At 39.9% G+C, this 15,980-nt stretch overlaps 1 protein-coding gene and 1 long non-coding RNA gene across 3 annotated transcripts in view; one reads left to right on the top strand and one right to left on the bottom strand.

Moving 5' to 3' along the window:
- LOC141259546 (uncharacterized) overlaps nucleotides 1-3,525 on the bottom strand; it is a 7,097-nt gene extending 3,572 nt beyond the window's left edge. Inside the window, exons 1-2 of the long non-coding RNA XR_012318433.1 lie at nucleotides 3,244-3,525; nucleotides 754-887 (exon numbers count right to left, since the gene is read on the bottom strand). This is a non-coding gene — a long non-coding RNA (uncharacterized lncRNA). The remainder of the gene's footprint in view (nucleotides 1-753; nucleotides 888-3,243) is intronic.
- Nucleotides 1-15,980, top strand: part of BACH2 (BTB domain and CNC homolog 2) — a 302,749-nt gene that overhangs the window by 143,420 nt on the left and 143,349 nt on the right. The window lies entirely within an intron of this gene.

The raw sequence follows: 15,980 nt of genomic DNA, 5'->3' as shown, positions 1-15,980 counted from the left end.
TGGCTAGTAAAAACCGCAAAATGTCCGCTGGTTCTACATCTGTGCACAAATCATAATTTAGCACACGTATTAAAAGCATTTCTACCAACTTTCACCACTAAAAAATGAATTCTGACTCATTGATAATTTGCTATTTCAATCATTAGGACTTTTATTAGTCACTGTTGGCTTGCAGTTTACTCAGTGACTCAGTTGAAGAAATGTAAATGAGATTGCTGAGCACTGGCAGGAAGTGAGAGTTTTGAAACCTACTTAAAGGCAGACCACAGATTTTCATTCTTATAATTATTTTTGTACAGACAAATGTGGTAGGAGCAGTGGTGTAACTAGAGTCCTATGGGCCCAGGTACAAAATTTGAACCGGAGCCGCCACCAGCATGTTGGTCAGATCTTTGGGCCCCAGTAATAATGTCCTCCATCATAGCCCCTATCCTGTAATGATACCCCCTTCATCCTGGCCCACATCCTTTAATAATGTCCCCTGTCCTGGCCCCTTATTGTAATAATGTTTCCCATCCTGTAATAATGCCCCCCCTCCTAGCCCCTTTATGTAAAAATGTCCCCCATTCTGACCCCTTCCTGTAATAATATCCCCATCCTGTAATTATGTATCCTGACCTGGACCCTATCCTGTAATAATGTCCCCCATCCTTGCCCCTTCCTGTAGTAATATCCTCATCCTATAATAATGTCCCCCCTACTGGTGCATTTCTCAAACACATTTAAACATATAAAAAAAACTATTATTCTTACCTTTTCTTACTCTTAGCTGGACCAGGGGGGGGGTCAGTGCATGGAAGTGACGTCATGCGCCGCTCGCGATGGCCATACCGACATCAGCTTCAGTGGCCACTATAGCTATTGAGGTGCAGGGAACTGGTGGATTTCTGTGAATCAACACATTCCAGGTGAAAGTGAGTCCCAGGACTGACATTCAGCTGAGAAAGGGATTGACATCGGCTGGCCCACCTACTGCACGCACCCAGTCGTGATCCACTTTCTTCAACGATGATTGTTACGCCCCAGGGTAGGACTTATTAAAATCACTTCAGATATACCATATATATATATACATACATATATATATGTATATATATATAACAACTTTATTTTTATCCTTAGGTAATCTAGAGTAGAGCATTTATCTTCATGTAAACTGTTAGCTTTGTATGTCTCCTTTTTTGTCCATTTGGACAACTTTTTTCTATTTGATAGCTCCCTGATTAAAAGCTGAGCACTGTCTAATAAAACGGAGGGCTATATGTTACAAATACTGCAGTTCTAAAATAAGTGTTAAAATGTTATCACAGTAGTTGCCTCAGTATTGTGATCTGCATTCTGCCTCTGTTTTCACTAGTTTCTCCATTATTGTTTCTTGAACCCTCAGCATGTTTTAGCTTGTTTAGCAATATTATAGAGGAATTTTCGAAAAGTCTGTCTATAAGCTGTGCCATCATAACTTGACAAGCCACATAACTTCTATGTCTTCTGTTGGCCATGTTGATTGCTTCTACTTTTCAAGTTCTTAATTATGTGGCAAATGTGTCTGCAGCCATGTTGTTCATGAAAGAAGATTTAGAATTTTCCAAGCTTTGCTTTTCTGCTGCTGCAAATATATTGCCTATGTATTGTTTATTATGGCTCTCATAAGGGTCCACCGGCCATTAATGTTCAATCCGTGGAGGTCTGACCAACGATCGAGAGGCAACATCAAATGTGCGTTTTGTTGCTTGATTCCTGGATATGTTTTTGTGGGGCAGTGGTCAGTAGTGAATGGTCATATATACAGTCATTAGTGTGATCATCACTTTTTGTAAATGAGCGTTAAAGGGATTTTCTCAACTTCTTAAGTTGTTAAAATTGCAAAGTTCTTACCAAAACAAATAACTTTGCAATTTCATTACTAGTAAAATCCTCTCTGTTAGCCTAATGCCAAGTTAGTGCGATAATTTTCCCATCAAATGAGAAGAGAGGAAAGTAGTTAGACATATACTGTATTTGCAACATAAATATATATTTGTGGCTGTGTTTTATCAAGAATGATCTAACTTTTAACATTAGAACTAGGATTTGTAAAGGAATATCTACAATGATAAGATGCTTCCGTAACTACACACGTTACTCAACTTTTTTTCTTGCGACTTTGAACACGGTGTGGTTTTTTATCATATGAATCTCATTCTACCCTTTAGCTAAATGCCAAGCAGCTTTTGACCTTACTTGGCCTTCAGGGTGGAATGAGTCAGAGAGAACTGACTATTATATCCCGTTATTCTTTGTGACACATATTCTACAGCTTAACAGAACAATCATCTTCTTTTTTCCAGAGATGTATAACATAGCATACAAGTGGTTTTCTGTATATACAGCAAATCTACTTTGTTACATTGTTTTAAAGGCCTCGATTAACAGGCATTTATTAGTAGATAGTGAAATAATACCATAACCAATATACAAAAAATAGACGTATACTTAAAAAGAAGTAACGTATAGCTTTAGAAGTCTCATAGCTTATAAGCTTGTGATGCGGTATAACGTCTCTAAAACGGGAACCCTATAGGCAAGATGATCTCTGTCATGAAGCCATGGACCACTAAGCTAGGAATTGGTTTGGTGATAGGTGATAAAAATAATTTGTTGCAAGATGCCTTTTAACATTTAATAATGAATTTTTACTTTGAAGCACTAGAACATTTTTCATTGAGGACTACCAAGCCCTAATATTTGCTTGCTGGTTACAACATCACTGAATTATATTCCTATGTCTATGTATGGAAGAGAGTGTGAAAGGGTGACATAAACATGCTCTAACTCTCACACATGTGACTGTCAATCACACCTTCCAAGAAACCAGTGACATTGCAAAAGGAACTCTTGCCTATCGTTTTCTTCTGTCATCCCAGTGCTGACGTCCCCGATGTAATTTCATCTTGCTGTTCTCGTACTTTGTGAATGTAGTACACTTCTTAGCCAAGAAGTGATTAGCCACCCTATTTCCATACGCTGTCTATGATTTTTAATGTGGTGTTGATAATGTGTTAGCATTTAATTTTAATAATTATTAGATTGTAATATCTATTAGATCTTAGTAAATAAAGCTAGATTAATCAAATCCTGCAGGTGTGAGCACCACTACATAAGTCATGTGCTGCTATTTCCTAGCAAAAACACTACAGGTTATTCTGCTGAAAGGGAGGTAATGATGGTGCAGGAAGCAAAACTGTGATGCCAATCACTACTTACAGACAGGCCATGAGTCAGGGTAGACAGACATTCTGGGGTCAGGTACCAAGAGAGCACGTAGTAAACTAAAGAGAAAAGAAAAAGTCAGTTCACGATCCGAAATAAGAGTGCCAGGAAGATAGCAGATCAGAGTAAAGGGGCTAGGCAAATGGATGGTCAGAATGAGGTCCAAGGTCAGGCAGCAGTAGATCAACAAACAGAGCACAGAAATACAAGGCAAACCACTGAGCAGATGCTACTTGTGGCAGAGATCTGAGACTGACAGCTCAGCTAAGTAGCTGGGTAATCATCTGAAACAGGGAACACCTAAAAAAAGCTCAGCACCTCCCAGACCCAGATTGGACGGCTGAGCTGTCCATCAAAACACCAACAGCTCAGAACACCCCTGCACCAGATTGGACAGCTGAGTTGTCAGATTCCGTGTCGAAGACACAGTGAGCGGAGGAATGGTGACAAAAATGACATGGTGAGAGATGGGAAATGTGTTGAAGGTGACTCTTATTGCCATACACAAGATATATTATGACCAAAAATGAAGGACATTGAGGGGATTTTTTGGCTAGTGTTCGCACAGTATCTGGGCACACTGTGGCTGCCACATAGTTTAGCCTAAAATACAGTATATAAAGCAGAGAAAGGAAGCATAACACATTGGGTAATCTGTGACAAATGTAAGGCTGAATGCTGACTTTATTTTTGTTTGAGATGTTGTTTAAATTCTTCCTTCTTAACTTTTCTATTGCCTTTTTCTTAAAGAAGCACTCTTATCAAAATTAGTATCCTCTTAATATATTGCAGTTATTATATTATATTGCACTGTGTACTTACAATTGCTCATTTTGCCCTTCTACCCGGCTAATTCTTCTTTATTCCATTAGGTCTATGACATCACATGATTAAAAACGAACTAGCTACTTTGCTGTTCATTAACCTATTACTCAGTAATTTATTTTACTTCATTGACTTATATCATAAAGGTTATATATAGAACGGTTTCTCTTTAGTCAAATCAACCAATCATCACTCCGAAAGCTCTGAAATTCAGCTTTTATTGATACGTAAATTAAGTTTGCCAGTGCACTGGTGGGTGTATCAGTACACTTGCAGTCTATGGCTCCTCTTCACTTCTTCCCACCAGCACTGCCTTCCCCCTTCTTGATTGACTTTGGTGTTCAAAAATGATGTTATGCAGCAGAACCTCTGTTTTCCCTGTCACTCATGAAGTTGGTGTTTTGCCAACTTGGAGAATTGAACAGGAGTCCTAGATTCACCCACCAGCGCACCTGCAATCCTAATTTGCATATCAATAAATGCCAAATTTTAACAAAGTAGCACTGTGGATGGTGCTATAATAGTATCTTTTGTAATTGTTGACACTGTGCTATCCCACACTACTTCTGCTTGTACAATGTTACTGATAGGTTCTCTCTAAAGTGAGTCTACATAAAACTAATAGCAGCGCTTCTTAGTACTTTTACAACCATGAAAAAAAATATACTTTTTTTGTTGCTTCTCCAGATTTTCAAAGAAAATATAGTTTGAAGGTCCGGCCGGGACCATAGGCAGAGAAGTAACTATTTCAGAGTCACTCCCTGTTACATTTTCCTAAAACCACTCTAGGTGATTAACAGGTCTCTCGCTAAGTATACACATGGGAGAAACCCGTCAATCACCTAGAGTAGTGTGGGGAGATCCCAGCCAGGAACAGCCCCAGACGATTCTTGCTTCTAGTTATGGTCCTTAGCTAGATCCTCAAAACTAAATTTTCTCTAAAACGCCAGAGCATTTCAGGGAAAGTATGCCTGGCTGCGATTTGGCAACTTGGAATTGTCAAAGCTTGGCACTTCCAGTTGTCTGATGATACGTTATCACTTTCCAATAGCAGTGGGAAATGCATTTAAGGGCATTTTTTACTTTGTATATATAGCTATGGTTAATGGTACACAGGCTGCAAAATGGAAAAGAAAATGTGGTCAAGTGATCTATCATAACCTGTGTTTGAAGACAGATGCATTCAGTTGGCATCGTTGTGAAGGCCAACAATGTTTTATCATATGTGTTTATTCATCTTTCGAGATGTCACATATGTAATATATATCGACTCTTGCCTTATGGGGGTACAGAATCAAAGACTCTTCAATTAAATATGTCGATATCTCATAGCCATGTTTCCATTCTTTTAGAACGATGAGAAGAGACGAACTATACCACAGTGTCCCCACCCCCATATGTATAGCCAGTATACAAATGTAGCATGATGAGAACGTGCCAAGAATACTGATGCTCCTACAGTCTATTGAGATTTTTTTTTTTCTGTAGGCAGAATTTCAATCCTTTTCTTTTGTTAGATAGCATGCAAACATGAATTCTTGCATGTAGTGAGAGGAGGTATAGGTACATTAGATATTGCCTGTAATGCTGAAGCCTTCCTGCTTTTATGAAATTATTTTCCTAATGAAGCCAACACAGTAGATTTGGCTGAAAAATTTGTTAGAAGAAAATGCTAATTCATCTCCGTGACTTTTTCACACTGCCTTTTGTGCTTTGCAATGTAACACATGTTCAATCTGTGATAATCGAGAATAAAGTGTGTCAATTAGTAAATGTATCCTAGTATGTATCGATTGCATAAAAATAGATCAAAATGTAATTGATATATTAGAGTTTAGGGCAGTGTCCAACATAGTATCGTGGCCTTGAAAAAGTAATAATAATTTCCAATACAAAGAACATAAACCGTATATGGTATCAAACAAATATCGTCAAAAATAATTATCATACAGAGTTAGTAAATAGCATTGTTAGGATAGCCTTCTAATATAAATGTAGTGTGTTATCATGTCCAAATTGTTAGAGGATATCAGTGGACCCATAAATGGTTGCACCCCTATCCTTCAAATTGTATAGCAACAAATATACACCCCTCAACATTGAAATTGCAACACCAAAAGGAAAAAGTTATGAAAATCTGGAAATGACAGACATGTTAATCTTGTTGATTTTCGTGCCCAAGTGCATTGAGCGTGGCAGAGCATTCCTCAGACAACCATTAATAACCTCAATGATATCATGCCAAGGTATTTTTGTGCCACTCATACTTGAATAAATCGAGATATTTTGAAAATTTTGCTTCCAATTCTTTATTAATTGCATATCAGTAACTTGTCTATAAATCCAGTGATTTCCATAATTCTACAACGTTCCTACTTGGTGTTGCAATTTCAATGTGAAGGAATGTATATACAACTTATTCTTCACCTTCTATTTATTATGACAACTTATATAGCTCCATCATATTCAGTAGCGCTTTACAGATATTATCATCACTGTCCCCATTGGGGCTCACAATCTAAACTCACTATCTGTCTTTGGAGTGTGGGAAGAAACCGGACTACCCAAAGGAAATCCACACAAACTCGGGGAGAACATACAAACTCCTTGCAGATGATGTCCATTGTGGGATTTAAACCCAGGAGCCAGCTCTGCAAGGCTGCAGTGTTAACCACTAACACATTTGTCTCAAGCAAAGTGTCCTAGTATTTAGCGCACAAATCACTTTTTACACTTTGATGAGTGCCCCCAGATTCAGTCATAGGGGTGGGCAGCTCTAACTTATCAGTCACAGTGCTTGGAAATTCTCCACGCCCATCATATTATAATTGCTTCCAGGCGCTACTCCCTACATCACCGCAATAACCCAGGAGATCCTGCGTTTGCGCAATGACTCTCTCAGCTTTTTGGGCATGAGCACTGAATCTGGGTGTATGTCCCAGCTTCATATCCTATGTGCACATGCTCCGGAGCCACTGAGAGTCAGCCCGATGAGCGGGAAGACAGGCGCACATCACGTGCACGCTCGCAAGCTGTCATGTGGCCACTGACTCTGTGGCTCAAGAGCATGCACACATAGGATATGAAGCTGGGACATACACCCAGATTCAGTGCGCATGCCCGGAAAGCTGAGCGTCGTTGTGCAAGCGCGGGATCTCCTGGGCTATTGCGGTGACGTAGGGAGCAGTGCCTGGAAGGAATGCTAATGGGATGGGCAGGAAGAATTTCCAAGCACCTTGACTGAAAAGTTAGAGGTGCCCACTCCTATGACTGAATCCGGAGGTATGTGGGGCATGCATGAAAGTGTAAAAAGTGATTTGTGCGCTAAATACTCTTACATTTTGCTTGAGACAAACATGTTAGTGATGCAATGTGCATGTGCATCACTAACAAGACACTGGGGGCAGTTTAATAGCCATAAAGGACGTGACAGGTTCCCTTCAAGTTCACACAAGAATATAAACTAACAACTGATACATGCTACTCAGTCCGTGGACAGCATGTATCAGGCACTGGCTGTATGATCTCAGCCAGGTATGTTTGACTCTGCTGTGGCGTTTCAGTGAAAAACATACTTTAAAAGCCGCTGGGGACTGAGACCGCGCTATAGACTTGTCGGGTTCCCGGTGGCTTCTCCTCGTCCACTGCCCTGGATTGACAGGTCTCTGCCTGTACTCACACGTAGGCACAAACCAGTCACTTCTGGTCAGCAGGTTAGTAGAAGCTGCCGGAGACCCAACTGTCCGACTAGTATACAGTGCGGTCAGAGTCCCCAGCGGCTTATAAAATATGTTTTTCACTGAAACGCCGCAGCAGAGTCAAACATACCTGGCTGAGATCATACAGCCAGTGCCCAATGCATGCTGCCCATAGATTGGGCAACATGTATCAGGTGTTAGGTTCCCTTTAACTGAGGAAGCAGAGGAGACTACTTTATTTCCAACATACACTAACCCATACGGCGTCATACGCATCAGTACCGCTGCACAGACTTCTATTTCTTACATAGACCTTATAATTCATGTCTTTGGTTTTCTTCTCACTTATAGAACAATGCAGCAGAATATGAATAACACTACCATTTTCACCAGTGCTTTACAGTCAGGCAAAAGAGTGCACATAGAGGTGATAAAGTTGAGAAAACCGATATTGACAACTACATGTACTGATTGTGAATGAAGAGAAGTGAGAACTGCGATGGTTAGATCTTACATGCTTATTCACATCAGTGTACTGATTACCGAGGAACTACAGAAGAAAACACAAATGTGAAATATGGATCTTATGTCAGTTCTATCAGTATTTTTGCAGCCACACTTTTCACATGCCCAGCAGCAAATAGAAGCTGTATAAACTGGACATTAAATATGGATCAAAATATTATAGTACCAGTATGATTCATGTTTGAACTTGCTGTATATTTAAAATGCTGACGAGAAATACAAGGGGATGAATATTGATTCAGTATTCGGGACATTCAAAGCAATCACTGTAAAAGATCCATATATGATTGCACTCATAACAAAATACTTGAATATCCTATGTCCCATGAAATATTGGTAATACGTCTGGCAAAGCCTACATTTTTTTCCTCACCCTGCTGTCCTTTATGGATAATAATAAAGCATGAAGAAGTTATCAGTGGTGAGTGCCGCATCTTTATCACTCCTATGCTGGCCATTGGATGTACCTGATTATGTGGAGCACCCCCATTAGACCTGCTAATTAGGCTCTTGGAGTAGTGTTCTTAAAGTGTCAATGTCACGTGACAGTTGTTTGATATCACATGGCTAGGGGCTCCTTGGGGCGCCCTTGCTATCCATGCTCCCTGGATTAATACTAATGGTGACTACAGAGGGGCCACATACCTTGCTGAGCTCCTGAATCAGCCCATATCCGTCCCCTCTCACACCCAGGGAAGTGGAAAGTTGTAGTGTATAAGAATACACAAACCAGACTAACAAGGGAAGACGAACAGGGATAAATGAAAATACCAATCATACAAATATGCACTCACAAACAACAAAATGGAACACCGGTAAGTATAAGGAAGGATTAAACCAAATAGGAGATGAGCAAATGCACACAGACAAATCACCAAGCAACAGTCTTAAGAACAACACTCCAAATGCCTCCACAACAAACACCTCCAACTCCAGAACCAGGCAGTATAAAGCTAACACTGGCAATCCTAATTGTCAGAGGCGAGTATAAATAGCAGAGAGGAGTGGCCAACACTGAACAGCTGAGATAATCAAAGCAGAAAAGCTTCAGAGACACTCAACTGAACAGACTAAATCCCTTCACTGCTAGCAGAAACCTGCAACATTTAATATGATGGTGAAGTGCTTCTAATCAATGCAGGATTATGTGAAATCAGACAGTCTTCTGGCCCCTCTCTGTCACGGTAAACCTGTGACAGTCATACATTCCAACTTTCCTAATCATTATTATTTTGTACGTTGTATCAGTTAGTTTGAAGTAATTACTAATACATTAATCCTAGAACTGTGAACTGTTTACCAGCTGTCCAGCCGATGACCGGGAATAAGCTTTGATCACTCTTAATGGGATGAAACTGAATGGGAGGAGACACAGATTAGATATTAGAAATAACTTTTTGACAGTGAGGGTGATCAATGAGTGGAACAGGCTGCCACGAGAGGTGGTGAGTTCCCCTTCAATGGACGTCTTCGAACAGAGGCTGGACAGACATCTGTCTGGGATGATTCAGTGAATCCTGCTTTGAGCATGGGGTTGGACCAGATGACCCAGGAGGTCCCTTCCAACGCTACCATTCTATGATTCCTCTAGGCCTATTTCTGAAAAACTTTATTATGTGGGAAGTCATGATAAAGGGTTTTTTTGCTTCTGTTTAGAAATGTACTTATTTAGAACTAATATGCATATGTATATCAATTACTTTCATGTAGATCATCATTCACAGCGCAGGTAAATTCGATAAGTCCAGCTAAAAAGATTATGATGACTGTTCTTTCTCACATCGCTACACTACACTGTGTTCTGCTGTCTCCTGACCAATAAATCTGGAGTGTGACAGCCATGGTTCACTGCCTAGTTTTCTGTCATTGTCATCGACACTTGTCTCTCATAGCATATTATGTGGGGATAAAGTCAACATTTATGGCAGATGTAGGTTAGAAAGCGGTGAAACTATTCATTTTAGAATATACAGGGTGGTCCAAAAGTAGGTGGACAGAAAGTGTGTAATAAGGTTATGAAGGGGGAGATTTATCAAACATGGTGTAAAGTGAAACTGGCTCATAATGGTATAATGAGAACATGCATTTAACATTAGACCAACAAGTAAATGAGCCTGGTGTCAATGTTTGTGGTGGTATTTCAAGTTTTGGTGTTTTAGGACCAATATTTTTTGATGGAACAGTCACAGGAGATAAGTATCTCGAAATTCTAATGAATCAAGTTGTTCCCCAGTTACAGCAACAGCCTAATTCAAATGACCTTTATTTCCAACAAGATGGGGCCCCTCCACATTATTCAAGAGTAGTCCGCGAGTATCTTGATGAAACATTTCCTAATAAATGGATTGGCTGAAGAGGCCCACTTGATTGGCCGGCACGTTCACCAGACTTGACCCCAATGGATTTTTTCTTTTGGGGAGTACTCAAGGACAAAGTTTATAGGTGAAAACCAAAAAGTGTCAGTGATTTGAAAAATTACATAAGAGATGCATTTCAAGAAATTAATACTCAAAGAGACTTGTGCAAAAAACTTTGTCGAAGCGTAAAAGGCAGACTTGAAAGCTGTGCAAATTGTAATGGAAAACAGTTTGAGCACCTGCGTTGATAAAATTTAAGGGCTTTTGTATAATTGTTCAGAATAAAATTTCATTGTCAATGTTATGCTTGTGTTACTAAATATAATTGTATATATAAATCAAAATAAATGTTATTATTTTCTGGCCACCTACTTTTGGACCACCCTGTATATTCTTAAACATGGGCTTTGTTGGTATATAAGTTTTAAACACATTTTTGTATATATTTTTGGGAATAGGCCATAAGGCTATGTGCACACGATCAGGAAATTTTCTGCAGCGTTTCTGCACCTCTTGGCAGCAAAAACGCTGCGGAAAATTTGCAGCGTTTCTGATGCATTTTCATGTGTTTTTTGATGTGTTGTTTCCTGCGGATTTGACATGCGTGTTTTCCAATGCATTGTATAGTTTGTATGTTTCTGCATGGCGCAAACGCACAAAACCTAAAGGATACAAGAATAAAGACTTTCTTTGACTTCCAGTAGAAAAGGTCTCAAAGTTTCACATTGTATTGTCTCCACTATTGGCATGATGATCTAAACCCCACCAGAGACATGAGTGATTTGTCAGTAGACTCTTCAGACAATCTTATAATTAATCTGTCCACTTTCCATTTTCTGGCTGCACTAAACATAGCTAATGTTGTGTGAATCAGCACATCTCTGATTAACACTTAGGCCACGGCCCCACTATCAGTATTCGGTCAGTAATTTTTCTCAGGAGTGGGAGCCAAAACCAGGAGTGGGTGATAAATGCAGAATTGGTGACTTGTGTCTATTATACCTTTTCTCTGATTGTTCCTCACCTGGTTTTGGCTCCCACGCATGAGGAAAAATACTGATAGTGGGGCTGTGGCCTTTACCTGGCACTAGGGTTAGGTTGTTAGCCATAGGGCTACGTTTCAGGAGAATCATGAAAATGTTTCCTCTTTAAAGGGTCACCCTCTCCGTCATGCTGAACGGCATATTTTAGAATGGTAGGCAAGTTAGAACAAGATTCCTGAGATCTCTATTTCTTCCATTCTTCTTCACTACAAGCTCATTGGTCTGTATTTCCTTACTCTGATGAAGAGGATGGGGTTGGTGTTGTTACTATGACAGCATGTGATTTTCATGCCGCTTACTTACTTCTACAATCTCGAGGCATACCTGCTACGCAAATAGCTGCCTTTTGTCAATTCTCTTCTTTGTCCACCAAATGATCTAAGAATTCTGCAGAAATAGTTTCATAATTATACACTTGTGTCCAAAATCGACAATCCAGATACACCAACTGGTAATCTTATTTCACTACCACTCATTGTTACTCAAAGGTTTTCCACCTTGACCCTCAATTGCCACATAACATCTAAACAATCGATCCTACTTAGCTTCTCATCAAAAATAGTGACAAGTCATATCCTTACATAAGCATCTATTTCTTAGACCCAGTCCCAAAAAAAGTCTTATTCTGTATTTCCTTTATAATTGTGTCTAGAATTTCTTGGCAAGTTTATAGTCGGGGGAAGAAGCATTCCTAGAATAGGGACCAAACGTACTTAAATTCTGCAGCATTTAGTTGGGATCATGAGAATTTCGTCTAGCCTAGGTCCCTCCCCAAGTGCTTTTCTCTTTCCTCCATAGTCACCCTTTTTAAAGTTTTGTTCAAGAATCTGTCAGCAGATATTTGCTATTTAATCTCATGGCAGCATGAGGTATGGGCTGAGACACTGATTTCAGCGATGTGTCACTTATTAGGCTGTGTGCTGTTGTTTCAATACAGTGATTGTTTTATCAGCTGGACATTATCACTGCTGGACCACAGCTCATGTGCATCCTGCTCCAACTCCGCCCCCACCACTGATTAGCAGCTTACTGTCAATATAAGAAGTACAAGAAAGCTTCTAATCAGTGGTGGGGGTGGGGTTAGCTTTCTCAGCTCTGCTACGTGATGCATCTAAAAACTCTGGTTGTATCACAACTAGAGATGAGCAAACCCAAACTTTTAAGTTCCGGGTTCATACTGGACAGTTAGTGTACGCTGCTAAACTTCGAACAGGAATGTTCTGAGTTACAGGGGAAAGTCCGGGAGGAGAGAGAGAGATATTTTCCTGTTCCAAAGTTCATGTACAGTTCTGGTACCCGAACTGAACTTTGGACTAAAGTTCAGGTCGGGTACCAGAACCCAAACTTCTACAAGTCTGCTCATTTCTAATCCAACTGCTGCACCCAGTAAACTAAGTGATACATCGCTGGAATCAGTGTCTCTTTCTCTACATTATGCTGCTTTCAGATGAGGAAGCGAAAAACCTAGTGACAAATTCCCTTTAATAGCTAACATTTATAGAGTATCGTAATCTGTGAGCTCGACTTGTTTTACTTTTAAATTATTTAGAAACCAGTTATTTTCCCAACTCTCCCCAGTTAGTCGCTGCATAACATATAGTTACTAGTAATATAAGCATTTGGAAATCATCATCTTTCCAGTTCTGATGGAATACTAATTGTGGCTTTGGACGTTAACATTTTTTTTTTCAAATTCAATGTAAAAGAAAAATATACAGTATATATAATCCTATTATGACGAAGATGCAATAATGAAGGAAGAAAGTGTCATAGTAAGCCAATCTCTGCAGGTTACTTCAGCAGGAGCATGAAAGACTACACTGCACAGCCCTGTGATAGCTGTCATTAGGACATATATGGCTCTGCACTTAATAGGATCTTGGGGAAAACCTTTAAAGGTCTTTCTACTTGGTTACTAGGTTACTGCACTTCAATTAAAGATCTGCCAGTCAAAGCCTCTTAATGTCATTTCTTTTGTATTTTTTTTTTTTTTCAGTGTTCATTGAAATGTCCTTTTTTAACACATCATTGCATCTTTGCCCTGATGTTGGCTTCATTTGTATGAATTACATATTAAATGTGGCATTTGGTTAAATTCCTAAATATATCACCAATATACAAACCCGGGTAAGGGTATAATTTCCCACTTAGCACTATCATATATAGAGAAACCAAAACCTGAGAAAATGTGCTAGGATCAAAAGTATTCACACAAAAAAGTGATAAAACATAAAAAATTAAAAATTCATAAAAAAATACATAAAAAACATTCCTAGATACAGACACAAATACATACTGGTGGGTGAGCGCTGCGGGAAGCACTGATCATAAATATATATAAATGTATATGGAGTGACTAATAAATATATCAACTCCACAAATCACATATGTATCTAATACATAAAGCTGAATGAATGTGTGTGTATGTATGTGTGTATGTGTGTGTGTGTATGTGTGTATGTATGTATGTATGTATGTGTGTATGTCCGGGATTGGCATCTGCACCGTTGCAGCTACAGCCACAAAACTTTGCACAGTCACACGTCTGGACCCCGAGAGTGTCATAGGCTATGTTGTGAGGCGAAATTTTAACCCCGCGTGTTCCAATTCACCAAACAATTTTGCCCCTATCTACATAATGGGGAAAAAGTGTTGGAGGCAAATTGACAGCTGCCACATGTGAACAAGGGAGAATTAAAGAATGAGAGCGATGGCGCCAAAGAGTATATACCGTACAGTTGCTAAGGTGGGACCCCGACATGGGATACTCATACTCACCACACACGGGGATATGAACACACACACAAAATGCGCCACACACTACCGTGCTTGAACACATATACCACCCTCAGCACACACAAAACTCATCTCACAAAGATTTATCAGGCTGCCAATAGCAACCAATCACAGCTCAGCTTCTATTTTGCTACAGTTAATTAATCTTAGCTGTGATTGGTTAATATAGGCAACAAAGGACATTCTCAGTATAGCAAAGCTTGTGTAAGGTAATAAGATGTCACTTAGGGTGTGTTGGTGGAAAAGCTGATGTCAGTCACATTACTTCTATGTGAGAGGATATAGAAACTGCCAGTTACAGACTATTTTTACCACAATAATGCCTCATAAGAAAAGGAATTTCATGGCACGAATGTCAGCTGATGCGAAAAGAAAAGCTGCATTACGGGCCAATGAAAAATGTGAAGACCGAGAAACAAGGCTGACACACATGAGAACAGCAGCTGCTTCCTCAAGAACCAATGAACTTTCTGAGCAGAGGGAAGCGAGGCTTGCAGACAAGAGAACAAGAGCTGCTTCCTTAAGGGCCAATGAGCTTTCTGAGGAGAGGGAAGCGAGGCTTGCAGACATGAAAACAAGAGCTGCTTCTTCAAGGGCCAATGAACTTTCTGAGGAGAGGGAAGCGAGGCTTGCAGACAAGAGAACAAGAACTGCTTCCTCAAGAGCCAATGAACTTTCTATCTATTTGTTTTGTGTTTTTTGTGTGGAGAATAAATTTTTGTTAACACATTCTATTTTGCTAACAGCAGTTAATAACCCGGGCGAAGCCGGGTAGTACAGCTAGTAGTATATAAATATAAGTAAATAGATAATAATGGATAGTTACAAAAATATCCCAATTCCACAGGTCACTCATATAACTAGGGTAGTAAAACAGCCCACAGCTAGGTATAATAAGTATCATTTAAACAGTGCTATGCATAACCATACTCACCCACCAACACCCAACGCACGTTTCACAAATGCTTCGACGATGCGCCAATTCTGGCGCTTAGCCTCGGCTCTTGCCACTTGCCCTGGCGCTTTGGCAAGCTGGGTAATGGTTTTGGGGTTGATGTCAGCTGACATCAAGCACAGTGGTTAGTAATTGAGAGGCGTCTATAAGGTACCCCCATTACTAACCCTGTAAGTTTAAAGCAAAAAAACACACAGAGAAAAGTTCTTTATTTGCACAAAGCACTCCCCGACCCTCTTTTATCCAACTATTAAAAAATCAAATATTCCAAAGAGGTCCTCTGTAAATCCAACCCACTCCCCACGATGGTCCCCAACTCTGCTACATCTGGCTGGTTTGTTGAGCGGTGACATTTAATGTGACCACTCCGCACACCAGCTGGAACACACTGACCGCATGAGAACGCGCCTGCAGGGACAAGCGGTTACGTCACTAAGGTTATTGCAGTTCATAGCCGATGAACTGCAGTAACCTTACTGACATCACCAATCGCACCCATTGACTTGTGTTGGCGAGTCTTGTCCAATGTACG

This window comes from Phyllobates terribilis, unplaced genomic scaffold (genome assembly GCF_046119375.1).
Source record: "Phyllobates terribilis strain yellow unplaced genomic scaffold, ASM4611937v1 Scaffold_3__8_contigs__length_932513732, whole genome shotgun sequence".
NCBI classification, from domain to species: domain Eukaryota; kingdom Metazoa; phylum Chordata; class Amphibia; order Anura; family Dendrobatidae; genus Phyllobates; species Phyllobates terribilis.
This window is presented reverse-complemented; position numbering and strand designations above follow the sequence as displayed.